This window comes from Ictidomys tridecemlineatus, chromosome 15 (genome assembly GCF_052094955.1).
Source record: "Ictidomys tridecemlineatus isolate mIctTri1 chromosome 15, mIctTri1.hap1, whole genome shotgun sequence".
Taxonomy (NCBI): domain Eukaryota; kingdom Metazoa; phylum Chordata; class Mammalia; order Rodentia; family Sciuridae; genus Ictidomys; species Ictidomys tridecemlineatus.
Window position 1 is genome coordinate 46,864,563 of NC_135491.1, and position 13,759 is coordinate 46,878,321.

General features: G+C 42.7%; 1 protein-coding gene across 1 annotated transcript in view; it reads left to right on the forward strand.

Moving 5' to 3' along the window:
• The window catches only part of Zfhx3 (zinc finger homeobox 3), a 929,635-nt gene that overhangs the window by 279,014 nt on the left and 636,862 nt on the right, over positions 1-13,759 (forward strand). The gene's annotated exons all lie outside the window — the stretch shown is intronic.

The following is a 13,759-nucleotide window of genomic DNA, read 5'->3' on the forward strand; positions in this document are numbered from 1 at the left end:
ACACCGTAGCTTAAAGCGAAGACTCTTCCTGGGGCTGGCAATCTCCACTCCTGCCAATCAATCCTACAGGCACAGACACGCATGCCGCTTTCATTAGCGAAAATGCTCCACATCTGATTGCTGTCTTCCCCCTACCCCCAAAAAAGGAAGAAAAGGGAAGAAGAAGAGGAAGGAAAAAAAAAAGAAAAGCAACCTACAAATAACACCAACTCTGCCCCCTTAATAAACAGCTCCCCAAACTACCCCCAGCATCTCACTGAAACCCTAGTTGCCCGCCCGGGGCTCAGTAATGGGATTTCTCATACCCCTTCCTACAACTACCAACGCAGCTTAACGGCAACCTATTGGATGCACAGGGGGAGAAAAAAGAATACATTTTAATAAATCGAGGGGAAAAAAAATGATTTGGGTTCTGTAGCCCTGTTCTTTAGTAATAGAAAAAGGTGAGGCTGTTGGGGGAGAAAAGGGAGGGAGAATTTAATATTGCAAGAGATAATAGCAACTATGTTAATATCCGGAATTTTCAATGTACCATAAGTACATTTTGTTTTTCCTTTTAGCACGATTTATAATTAAAGATTTTAATCTGGCTTCACATTGAGTTAATAAGCCCTTTGATTGATTAGGATTCATAAAATTGCCATTTCCCGCTGATGCTTTGTGTTTCTAAGGATGTTCTTTTGAAAAGCTGGGTTAAGGTGAATAGGAAGCAGCCATTGTTTAGTCTGAGCTGTGCCAATTCTGGGAACTCGGAACTGCTTTATTCAGAGTTTGTCCTCTGCAGTATCTTGTTGTTCAGCCAAATTAATGCAGATAGGATCTGCTGGGCTCCGGTTGAGCCATTTTTAGGGGAAAAACTTTTTTCCCCCCCTTAATTTCAGCAGGTGTTCTGCACAATTTCTGCCTCTGTGTCCTGACCTGTTCTTCAGCTGAAATAAATAAATAAATAAATAAAAAGCATGATGAAATAGCATCAAATTGATAAATAGAACGTTACAAACTGTTTCAAAGATAAAGGAGAGAAAAGTACAAAGTAAATACACATGAATGCAGCAAACCCAGGAAAACTGGGCTCCGATTTTTCTTTTCAAAATTCAACTTCAGAGGCTGTGCAGCCAATAAATTATCCTTTTGCATTAATGGCCAATACTGCAATATGTGGGACGTGTCCTCCTTCAGCTAAAGGGATGTCTTAGAAATGTAAACACAAATGAATAAATAGGAGAGGGAACGAGGCGGGGAGGCAGCCGGGCGGTGTGCTAATGCTGTTTATCAAGTTAAATAATATATCCTGCCACCCCCTCCCTCCAAAACCAAACCAAAATTAAGAGCCAAATCAAGAAACAGACGATAAATTCTGCAAGGAAAAAGACAGACAGAAAGAGCATGTGAGAAGGAGGCTGTGATTTGAACTGTCCTGTCAAAAGGTCCCCTTTCTTCAGTTTATTGTCCCCTGGATGTCTATATGGGGGTGTACAAGGGAATTCTTCCCCTCTGCCCCTACTTATTTTTATCAGGGGAAGAAAAGTGACTCTGTTCAGCTTCCGAAGGGCCTCACGGTGGAGAGTGAACCAGAGCAAATTCCCTTTGTGTTTCTTGCTCTGAAGGGACCTGCTATTGTCGAAAGCCGGGGCCTCTTGTAAGATCCAGCCGAGCGGGGCTGTGGGCAAAATCGCCACCGGAACGCTCAACTTGCTTTGGAATTGATACCGACTGTCCTCCCGCATCATCCACCCTGGTTTACTTGGAACAACCAACATTTTTGTATTTGGACTAGCGATGTTATGTTTGGACAACATTAGGATGTTTTCCAAATGGAAACATTTTGAGGACTAATGAGAAAAACCAGAAGCCTTGTCCAGGGCTCGGGAGCCCCAAGGAATCATTCTACCCAGGTGGGCTGGCAGGTGGCTCTGCTCTGGTTTCTCTCCCACACCTGGATTTGGGGTTCGGCCTGCCATTCTTTTGTAACCTCAAAACCCATCCAGCCGCCCGTGTTGCCAAAGACCTCCTCTTGCAAGCTCCTCCAGTCCTGTTGTCGCTCTATCCTGGTCACACAGCCTCCTCGCCCCCTGCACAGTGACCTGGCCCACTTTGCTAGTCCCTCTTTCCCCTGAGGTTTCCAGGTTTTGCCACAAAACAGCAAACACCAGCACAATATAGATAGTGACCAAACTCGTGGAGTGAAAAAGAGTTTGGATTTCCAGACACATAGCAGGGCCCTAACCCTTCCCAGGGAGTCCACTGCTTGGCCATCGCTGACCTCATGAATTCCAGATGGGCAGGCCTGATTGGTGGGCTTTTAAACGTGACTAATGAAGAAAATTTACCCCAAGTGTGTGTGTATGGGGGTGGGGGGTGGACCTCCTTACAAGCAAATAGAACTCACCCCAGTGCATTCTGTTTTGTTTTGTTTTTTTTTTTTTTAAAAAAAAGGGATAAAGAAAAAGAAAACAAAGCCAGACACATGCATTTGCAGCAATGCAGAATAAAATAAATTTCAAACAAACTTCCCCTTTTTAATTTAATTTTATTTTCCTAACCCAAGTCCTAGGCAATGACAGCAGAGAAGGGATAATTCCCACTGCAGCATCTTACATCAGTTAAAGGTACCTTTGAATGAATGTCAGCTCCTTTCTACCTTTAGTGCCAGGCGATCGATGCTTCATTAGGGCCGAATTGTCATTTGCCCATGCAACCTTGAAAATAGTCCCTTTAATTACCTGTGAGGAAGTCGGGGGACCCTCCTCGTCTCTCTCTCTCTCTCTCTCCTTTTCCTCCTCTCTCTCGTACCTCTCCCTCTTCTCTCTGTCTCCCTCTCCCCCACCCTGTTCTGCAGCAGAAGGCTCAGGGAAGTGGGGGCGGGTAGATGGGGGTCATTCACATTTATTCTCAGTCAGTCAGAGTACATCTCTACTTGATAGAGAAGCTGGGAGGAGAAGAGAAGGTGGGGGCAGGGGACTTGGGCAGGGGAAAAAAAAAGAAAAAAGAAATATCGGACCCTGAGGTGAGAGGGCAGGGTTCAAGTCCAGACTACAGATCTATTGAAGAGGTTTCAGCCAGGCAGGTCTCCACTTGACTTTCTCATCAGCCAGCTTTATGGATTCTCAGCTGCTCCCTTTATATCACAGCTCCTTACATCTCCTCGCTGCTAATTATCAGGGGTTGCTAAATAAGCGCAGAACCAGGCCCTGCTTGTGCCTCTGAAGAATTCTGGACAGGCTTCATTCAGGGCCCAAGGAAAAAGGGGGACCTGTTGGCTACATATTTTAGAGAGATTCACAGCTCCATCTAATCCCTCCCATTGAAACTGAAGGCGTTCCAAATAATCGCAGGCCTGGCAAGTTGAGCACTGGAAGAAAGTGCATAAATAATCGTGTTTGTTATGCACTATTAAAAATTCAGAAAGATTTTAAATTCAAGTGATAATCTGGTCATCCTGAGGGATAGGCTTGTATTTAATAGCCAGGTATTTTTACCTATTCAATTATGATGAGAAATATTGTAATGAAGTCATAAACCTCAGCTGAGGAATGTTAATCACCTGTGTGCACTCTGTTAGAGAGCCATGTTGAAAAACACACCTGCCCAAGCTGAGCATCCTCCTAAAGTGGTAATTCAGTATTGCACTTGGAATCCTTCTTCCCTCCCCTGGCACCTGGAAATATATGACTAAAAACTACAAAGCTCATCTGATCTTCTCTCCAGTGACCGTATTTCTATCCCAGCAAGAAGTCAGAGGTCAGAAATGCATTTTCCCCAAAATTTACACAACAGAGTGAAGTTACATTGCTCTACCCCATTTTACACACACACAAACACACACACACACACACACACACACACACTCTGAAGGCTTAAGGTTCCTAGATGAAATACAGGATACCAGTCCAATCTGAATTGCAGATAAACAACAAGCCATGTGTTTAGTATGAGTACATCCAAAATATTGCGTAGAATATATTTATACTAAAAATTAGTCAGCATTTATCTAAAATTCAGATTTAATTAGATGTCTTTTTTTCACTTGTTAGGTCTGGCTACCCTTTGTAGAGTCTTCTTAGATCCAGACATTTCCTACAAATAAATGAAGGCAATGACATCAAGTCATTTCTAAAAAATGTCATCAGAAACAGGATTTATTCAAGAATTTTCAGGTTTAGTTTGTGACACTGAAAAATGAGATATTATACTGTGTACTAATACCTCTGCTCTGTCATGTCCTCTAATTCAGCCTTGATAGGTACACTCCACCAGTTCATCTATGACCATGGGCAGGTGTCTGTTCGTTTAGCTCAGTTGTATAAAACTGAAGATACCAGTTAAAATAATTAATGCTTTCCCTCATTTACCTATGCTCAGGTCACATGATTATCACCATGTCCCCATCCCAATATATCACCCAGTACTGCCCAGGCTGTATCCAAGGGGTGGGAGATGGCCCTATGTAGTAGTCCCTACACCCAGGCTCAATTCCTCGGGTCCAGTCACAAGCAGGGAGCCTTCCTGTGCCTAAGATCCTTCACTTAAAAGTGCATGGGAGAGGGCTGGGCTGTGGCTCAAGCAGTAGCATGCTTGCCTGGCATGCACGTGACGCTGGGTTCGATACTCAGCACCACATACAAGTAAAGATGTTGTGTCCACCGAAAACTAAAAAAGTAAATATTAAAAATTTTCTCTCTCTCTCTCTCTCTCTCTCTCTCTCTCTCTCAAAAAAAAAAAAAAAAAAGTGCTTGGGAGAGGCTGGGCATGGTGGTGGTGGTGCATGCCTGTAATCCCAGTGGCTAGGGAGGCTAAGGCAGGAGGATCACAGGTTTGAAGACAGCCTCAGCAATTTAGCAAGGATGTAAACAACCTAGTAAGACCCTGTCTCAAAAAAATAAAAAGGCTGTGGATGTAGCTGAGTGATTAAGTGCCCTTGGGTTCAATCCCTGGTGCAAAAAAAAAAAAAAAAAAAAAAACTGCATGGGAGAAAATGCATCCTGCATCCACCTTCAGAGCTTGATCTCATTCAGGGAGCAATGACATTGACATATGATGCTAAAAGGACTATGCAGGCAAGCAGAGAACAGGGCTGGCCAAGGAGGCATGGGAGCAGCGGGCAAGGCATTCCTAGTTGTGCATGGGCAGCTAGACCTGGAGCTGTCTCTGGGTGCCCAGTGTCCCTTGAAGGAACAGGAAGAATGGCAGGGTCCGGGTGTCAGTCTTGGTGTGCAAGTTCCTCACACTTGCTGTCTGTGTGACAGAGGGCATTTTTGGAAACTAATTCATCTGCCAAATAAATAGAAGAATTGGGTTTCTAGTTAGGTGTTTTTGACTATGCATTTCTAGTACCCCATGGGGTGGGGTATGGGGAAGAAACTCGATGAAATTGCACAACAATTTGCCGGGTTCAATATAAACACTCATAAAAATGAGAACGTGTTCCAGGGTGCATATGGGTACAGGCCAGGGAGTGCAGCGAGGCCATTGGGTCAGGATGACTTGATACTTTTGAGAAGTTGCTAGATAGGAGAGCAGAGGAAGTGTGGTCTTTGAGATGACTACTACTGTCTGTCCCAAAAGAGGTTGTCCTTTGCCTGGATCCCAAATCCCCTGCATTTACAAAGCGTAGGCCACGCGGTGAGTGCCCTGTGTGCACAGACAGCCCGGCTCACACCAGGGTCTGCTGTGGCCTCACCGGTCTGCATGTTGGTGTCTTTGCTTGGGGCTTATTCTAGATAAATGTGAATGTGGAACTCCTGGTTCTGGTTGCTTTTGACAAACATTCGTCAACAAGCTGGTCTAGAAACAGTGATGGTGATAAGAAATAAGATGAGGTTCTAATGGTAATTTTTTTTTTAACGGGAGTAGGAGGGAACAAAAAATTGTCTTTGTGTGTGACTCCTGGGGGGACAGGCAACAGGATGTCTCCAAAGGAGAACATTATTTTCTCCTACTTTTACTGATGATTTAGCATTTTTTGTTTGTTTGTTTGTTTGCATAAAGACAAAGCCTATGTTTTTAGGGACTTTTGATGAGATTGGAAGTTAGACCTTGGGATTGTTGGGGTTCTAAGGCAAAAAGGACTCATTTCCTTAGTGGATTTACTTATTGTGAGAGAAAGAATGTCCATCCAGAAAGTTGATTTTAAAAGTGGTTTTCACTATTTGGGGGAAAAAAAAAAAGGATTTTGTGTGTGTGTATGTTGTGTGTGTGTTTGTGTGTGTTTCACATGCAGAGCAGAAGTGTTCTATTTCATTTCTACCCATCTCGGGGGTCCACCAGCCCATATGGTCTTGGAAACATTTATTCCTAAGGGTGCTTGAAGCCACCTCCTCTTGGGCTCATATCACATGAAAACCAGCAGCCACGTCAGACCAAAGACAAATACATTTAGTTTTAGTACAACATGCCTACATGGAAAATCTATGACAATGAGCTCCAAAATTCTCACCCTCATACCAGTCCTGCAACACATAGCTTGCGGTATGTGTGGGGAGAGTTGATCAACAGCTGGGATTTTTGGAATATAGATCTCTGCGTTCAGAGCCTAGATGTCCATAGCAGTCTGTGAATTCCTACTGATATTCAGATCTACGTGAGTGTGGGGGAGAACTGTGTCTGCATATACTGGGCATCAAAAAGCAATTTCTTGCTGCAGTGAGTTTAATGTATTCAGTAACCTTCTGTTTATTTGGATATTATTTGCTGAAAAACACTTGGAAAGCTTTGGCGTGAGAGTGTAGGAAAAGTGGGGCCGAGTGTGGATAGACAGCTTCCCCCTGCACACACCAATGGCCTGGACCACTCAGGCAGGCAGCGGAGGAGCTGTCTCTCTCTTTACTGCTCAGCATCAAATAAGGTCAGTAATGCTGCCGGTGCGCCTTCTTCTTTTATTGTCCATGTTATCGAGGAAACCTATAAAAGTTCCTGCTTTTGATATCTTGACCCACGGTGTTGCTTGCATGCTGCTTTGTGGTTTAGAGATTTAAAGAAACAGAGAGGGAAAAGGAGTGAGAGAAAAAGTTGGCCTTAGGTGATAAACAGCAGTGTAAGGCCAGAGGCCTTATGAAAAAAAAAGAAGAGGAGGAAGGGAAAAAAATATAAAAAGAAGAAAAGCGGCCCTAGCAGCAAGGGAGTTTGGAAATGTTTAGGGGCGTAGAGGCATAGAGGAGAGGCAGATGGCTACACATAAATGAGGAGGTAAAGTCGGTTGCACCCGAGGACAATGTAGAATAGAATTCCACAAACTCATTTGCACCCTTGCTTGAATGCGGAGACAGGTGGATGATGCACCTGTTTTCAGGGCCAGGCATCCACAAAAGAAACATGGGTACCCGTGTTCAACTCCCCCAGTTTTCAAAGTCAAGTGTATTTGACAACATGAATTGTTAGTTGGGGGTTTTGGAGAGAATTTAGAATTCTGTGCTAATTCCCACCTACACACCATCTTCCCTCTCAGAGTTAGACCCTCTCAGGGGACTTACACATATTCACATCCCTCCTCTGTGGCAAGTGATCCTTCCTCCCTTAAGGATCTAAGTCAGTGACTTTGGGTTTGGTGCACACCATTGTTGTTGTTGTTATTATTTTGGCACCTTAATGCTGAGCTAAAGCTCTTTTTATTTTTTATTGTTATTTATTTATTTATACTTTGAGACAAAGTCTTGCTAAGTTGCTTAGGGTCTCCCTAAGTGTGGCTGAGGTTAGCTTTGAACTTGCAATCCTCTTGCCTCGGCTTCCTGAGCCACTGGGATTATAGGCATGAGCTACCACACCCGGCTGTATGATGCCATTATTGAGGTGACCGTGGAACACTGTGTGTGACTTCATAATAACTCCGTGCAAGCCAAGGTGGTTATTGAAAAAGTGATAGGAAAAGATGTTATTGGGAGTTTTTCTATTGACCAGGAAGGGCAGAGCTGTCTGTTTATTTTTCCCCAAAACAACTGCTTCCATGTGGGGTGTCAGACTCACCAAGGCTGTGATTCTAAACAGTTGTGATTCTGCTGTGTTTGCTAACAGATGTGTGCCAGGAGTGTGGAATTGGGGACTATGAGAAGAACAAGATCCCTTGCAGAGGAGATAGTGATGCTACAGTGTTTCCTTCCTTCCCAGTTGCATTGTCCAAACATCTCTCATCCTTGCTTAGACAGGAGATAGGATTTCTTCCTTGGAATATAAAATCTATACGACTTTCCATGAAGCTATAAATGTATATATGACTTTTTCAGAGAGAAGTGATGGCACCAATACCTACTGAGGTTTTGTTTGTGGCATGCGGTGTTATGTTTTTCTCACTAAGTACATCTTTGTGCTGGTCTTGGGCTTGGTGTTCACATAAAGGGTGACTTTTCCATTTTCCTGAACCATTAATTAGATTTTCTTCCAATACTTCTTGGTGAAATGTTTTCCAAACCCTGTGCGGCAAAGGAAACAGGAGACAGCTTAGGCTGAAAAGCTGGAGAAGGTGACATAAAGGCCTTTCTATGTTTGTTTTAGGCTGGTTTGTGAAAGGGGGGATAAAACACGCCCACCATACTCTTGGGTGTGATATGTGCCTATGCCTGGTGGCAACGTACTGCTCATGTTCCAACTCAAAATGTTCTATATGGTTCCCCGGCTGTCCCACCTCTTTTTTTCTTACCGATTACTCAGGGGACAACAACACACAAGAATGTAGAAATGATTAGTCAAAACTGTTGTCCTTTGGTGTTCTCAGGTGATGATTCCAGAAACTCCCATCAACACCAAAATCTGAAGAGACTCAAACCCCTTTGATAAAGTGGCACAGTATTTGCATATAACCTAGTACATCCTCCAAGATACTTTAAATCACCTCTAGATTACGTATAATACCTGATATATTCTAATGCTGGGCAAATAGTTGTTACACTATATTGTTTAAGGAATAATGATAAGAAAAAAAAGTGTGTACATGCTTAATAAGAATGCAATATTTTTTTTCTGAATATTTCCCATCTGCAGTTGGGATTAAGTTATTTGAAGCAATAGCCATTTCAATCCTATGTCAATAAGTCCTAAACTCCTTGTTGGTATAGATTTGAAACTACTGTGTTTTGTCTTAGAAGTCCATAGAATTTCAATAAATCCAAGGTCCTAAATGGTCAGCTTTGTGCCTTTTGCTGCATATCAGTTGCTTCTGGTAGGAGTTGAAGAGTAGGCTGACTGTGACTCCAGTGTCATTTCATGGGTTTCCTGAAAAGTGATCTGCTGTAGGGATGGAGGTGTGCTTGGGCCGGCTGGTCTCTGCAACCTCAGATGTAGCCCTCCTGTTAAGCACAGTGGTACTTAGGTATTTTCAGATGCTGGGGGCTACCCGCTTATGTCATTAAGAAGTGACTGGAAAACTGGAATCAAAACCCAAGAAAACACTGCTGCACTTTCTCCTCTTGGGGCTAAAAGTACTGTTGGCGATGCTGAACTCTGACCATCATGTGCTGAAGTTTTGAAGATAAACATCAGCCAGAAACACTGTGTCTTCTTAGGGCTTGGCTACTGTGTGTTGAGAAGATAAATTCAATTGGTTGTAACCAAAAGGGGTCTCTTGTCTGCCCAGCATGTGATGAAATAAATAAGTTATTGCTAGCATCTTTAGGATACTCAGGTCAGATCCACCCTAGGACAAATTAGCATGAAGTTGAAAGGTAGAGTTGGCTACTGCTCATTGTGTTAGTTTATGCTGCTTCTGCTGCTGCTGCCACTGCTTTTACTAAAGAATGTCATTGAATTAAACTATGCAAATACATCTTCCCAAATAATAAAACACAGATCTCTTCGTTACATGTATGCCTACCATGTATTACTCTCACTTTAATAATCACAGATTAGTTCTTCCCGCCACACAGCTTGAAAGTGTACTGTAGCCTCTGACAAATGCAGACTCTTGCAGGCTATGAGGAGTGATTCAGGGACAACCTCCGGAGAGGAGGCTGGCTTTAAAGAAACAAGTCTGACCTCCATGATGTTCCCCCAGGTATGTTCCTAGTGCCACCTTAGGTGACACACAGCGGCATTGTTTAATACTCTGTGTATTCTAAATTATACGAAGATATAATTAACACATTAGGTCCATGACGTTATAGATATTTTGGCTTAGGTTACAATTCCATAAAATTATTTATGGAATTTATTATTTATTATTTAATTATTAACTCATTCAATTTATGCAGATTGAATGAGTCGCATTTCTCTTCTGTGTACGTTGACTGTGCTGAGAAACAGTTACGGCAAGAATCTCAAAAAGTGGTACAAGAATATTGGAAGTTGGCCAACAGTGACCTTTCGGTTAGCACTACTCAGTGTAAACGGAGACTGCGGCTTCCAAAATTTTCATTGCCAAGAGCTTATTCTATTTTTTTTCCCCTGATGTAAATTTCATATTCTGAAAGATTTTTAAAATTATCTTTTCTGATGGAAACTTCATATTTCGAAAGATTCTTTCAGCTCACACAAATGTGCTCATTATGTAGTAATTCACTTTTCTATTTAAAGATATCTATACCTGCTGACAAGCATAAAGTAATCAGTGTGACTGAATTGGTGTAACTCAGGCCAACCCCAATCAAGTTAGCATAATGTATCCTTAGGACATTTGTTTTCAGGTATCCAAAACCACCTGGAGCTCTTGCCGTGATGAGGAATTTATTTTAAAGATAGAGGAACATATGGAACCCAAGTGCCAAGCATCTGGAACAGCTGGATCCAGGAACTGAAAGGTGACCAGCACCCCAGGCAGAGTTTTTTTCTTTGTTTCTTCTTGCTGGTTCAATCTGTAGATCTCTGTTCCCTGACAGCAGCCTTTTCCTACTCCCCTGTGTCATGGAAATGCAAGCTGTCCACAGTTCCCAACTTTATATCCCAGCTATGTGAAGGACTGGCTCTCTCAAGGGTGACTCCACTTCTGTAAAGGAGACTCTTCGTGACTCTCCTTGGGTCAGATGTCCACTCTGATCTCATCAACAGTGTGCTGAAGTCCACTTATACCAACGAGTTCCTGAGAGATTGAATTGACAGGAATTTGGGCTAAAACAATTGATTAAATATAATCAAAATTAAAAATTAAACATAATTAATAATTATTCAAAACAAGTCACTTCCTGAGGATTTTATATTTTACTATTATTTGTGCTCTAGCAATTTTTCCTATCCTATCTCTCTGGTGGAGTTACTGTATGTGCCACTATACATCTCCAACTCCATATTCAGTGACACCATGTTGGAAGCTTGAAACCAACCAGGGTGGAGTATTTACACCATGGAAATTGGCAAACCCTACAAATTGGGGGCAGGGGTTGTTTTTATTTTTCCCTGAACAGATGTTTTGTCAAACATTTACTAGCATATTCCTTATTCTAATTTGCTCCAGGTGGCTATGAGACCTGGGTCTCTTTCCCAGTAAAAAGACCACTGATCGCATCCCACTCTTCGGATGGGGTGTGGGAGCAGAGTTATTAAGGGAATCACCATGAGCTGGGCTAAAATCAAAAGGTCAACAAAATCTAAAGTCCTTCCTTTTGAACTAAGTAAATATTCTGGAACTTATTCCTTGGTTTATATACTCATGCTACAAACTGTCACAAGGAAGACTCAGATACGATGGTTTGGCAATGGCCACGGTGATGGTGATTATGGTGGTATTTATTGAGCACTGTTTGAAGAGCTTTCCATATAAAATCTCATTTGATTCTCAGACCCCTGATCACTCTAACTGAATTCAATTTAATTTAACAAATATGTACTGAGCACCTAATATGTGCCAGGTACTGTTGTACACATGTGAAACCTATCAGTGAGCAAAACAGAGATCCCCGGGGCTTATGTTCTACCTGGTGCAGACAGACAAAAAATATACATGATAAGGATACACCTAATAGTAATATAGTAGAAGATGATACATGTGGTGGAATGAAACCTAGAGAAAGCAGGATAAGAGAAATTTAAAGGTCTGGGAACGGGCAAGGTCGAAATTTTAAATGGGATGGTCAGGATAGAAATCAATGAGAAGATATTTGAGCAAAGACTTGAAAGATATGAGGGAGTTGCCTTTGCGGATATTTCTCTCTGCTCTAGACAAAGAACTACTATGAGAGAAAAGGCTGTGAGGGAGGCAGAAACCTGCTTAAGGAGTCAGGAAGCACTGGGGAGACCTAATGGGCAAGAGGAAGAGACATAGGAAGTCATACAGGTAAAGGAGGCTGGGCTGTTGGATCCCCATGCAGGTCCTTGTAAGAACTTCGGCTTTTACCCTGAATGAAATGTGGAGCCATTAGAGGATCTGGGGCAAAAGGTATCATGACATCACCTAGGTTTCAAAAGGGGCACTTGGCATTCTGGCTTCTAGATGGAGAATAGACTACAGGGGTCGGGGGTGGACAGGACAGAACAGAAAATCTTCTGCTACAATCCAGGTGAGAGATGATGTCACTCTCTGACCAGGGCAGTAGCCATCGGGTAATGAAAAATGGCTGCGGGGGGGGGGGTCAAATTCTTTGTACATTTTGAAGGAAGAGCTGAGATTTCTTGATGGATTAGATGAAGGCTATACGAGGATTCAAGGATATTTTAGTTAGCTTTTGTGTCACTATGACCAGCCGACCTGACGGTAACAAAATAGAGGAGGAAAGGTTTATTTTGGCCCATGGTTTCAGAGGCTCCGTCCATGGTCGGCTGAATCCATTGTCGTGGGCCCAAGGGGAGGCAAAACACCAGGGCAGAATGGTGGGGGCAGAGGGAAGCAGCTCAGGGCATGAGAGACAGGAAGCAGCCCGAGAGATCTTCACTAAGCAGGGATAAAATATAACCGAAAGGGCAGGTCCCCAGGAAACTAGTTCCTCTAGCTACACCCTACCTGCCTACAGTTACCACCCAGGCAGTCCATAGCAGTGGACGATCTGATCATTTTACCTCTGAACATTCTTGCATTGTCTCAAGTTTTGGGGGAGGGCACCTCATATCTAAACCATAAGAAAGGATGGGTCTAGTGTTTTTGTCGTAAGCCATTGGAAGGTTGAAGCTGATCTCAACTGGAATGATTTAGGCTGGGAGATGGGCAGAGTTAAGGGAGAAAAATAGTTTAGTGTAGTTGGTTTTCAGAGGTCGGTACGAAAATTCAAATAATGTAGAATACCCCTTTGGATATTCAAGTTTGGATTTTGGAAGTGAAGTCTGGGCTAGGATACATTGGACAGAGATGGTGTTTAAAGTCATGAAATACATGTATGTGGTCACCAAGAGAATGAGGCTACCGATCCAGGAGGGAGAGAAATGTTGATGATGCAGCAGAGGAGGGAAGAAGAGCTGATAGAGATGGCAGGCCAGGCAGGACCTAGTATGAAGCAAAGGGATTAGCTTTAGATAAGAGCTTGAATAGTTTCTCCCTGATAGCAAGAAGCCAGAGTGTGAAAATGCACGTGCTGTTTGGTGAGTGGCTGTGGTAGTCAGGAGTTTTTGGAAATCCGCTTCTGATTCCTTCATTTTCCTTGGTGAAGTAGGAATCCAGGTCCCAGGTGAGAGCAAGGACAGAGAAGAGGCACGGACATTTTGAAAGGAGAAAACATCATAGTCATCTCGGAGTGTGACATGAAATATATAAATATATATATATATATAGATAGATAGATAGATACAGATAGATAGATATATGGACTATATAAATATAGCGATTTCCAGGTAGCATAGAAGGTCCTTTTGAAGTCTGTGGTCATGATGTGTGTGCAACTATTATTCCTATCACAATGAGGAAAGGTAGCCAAGA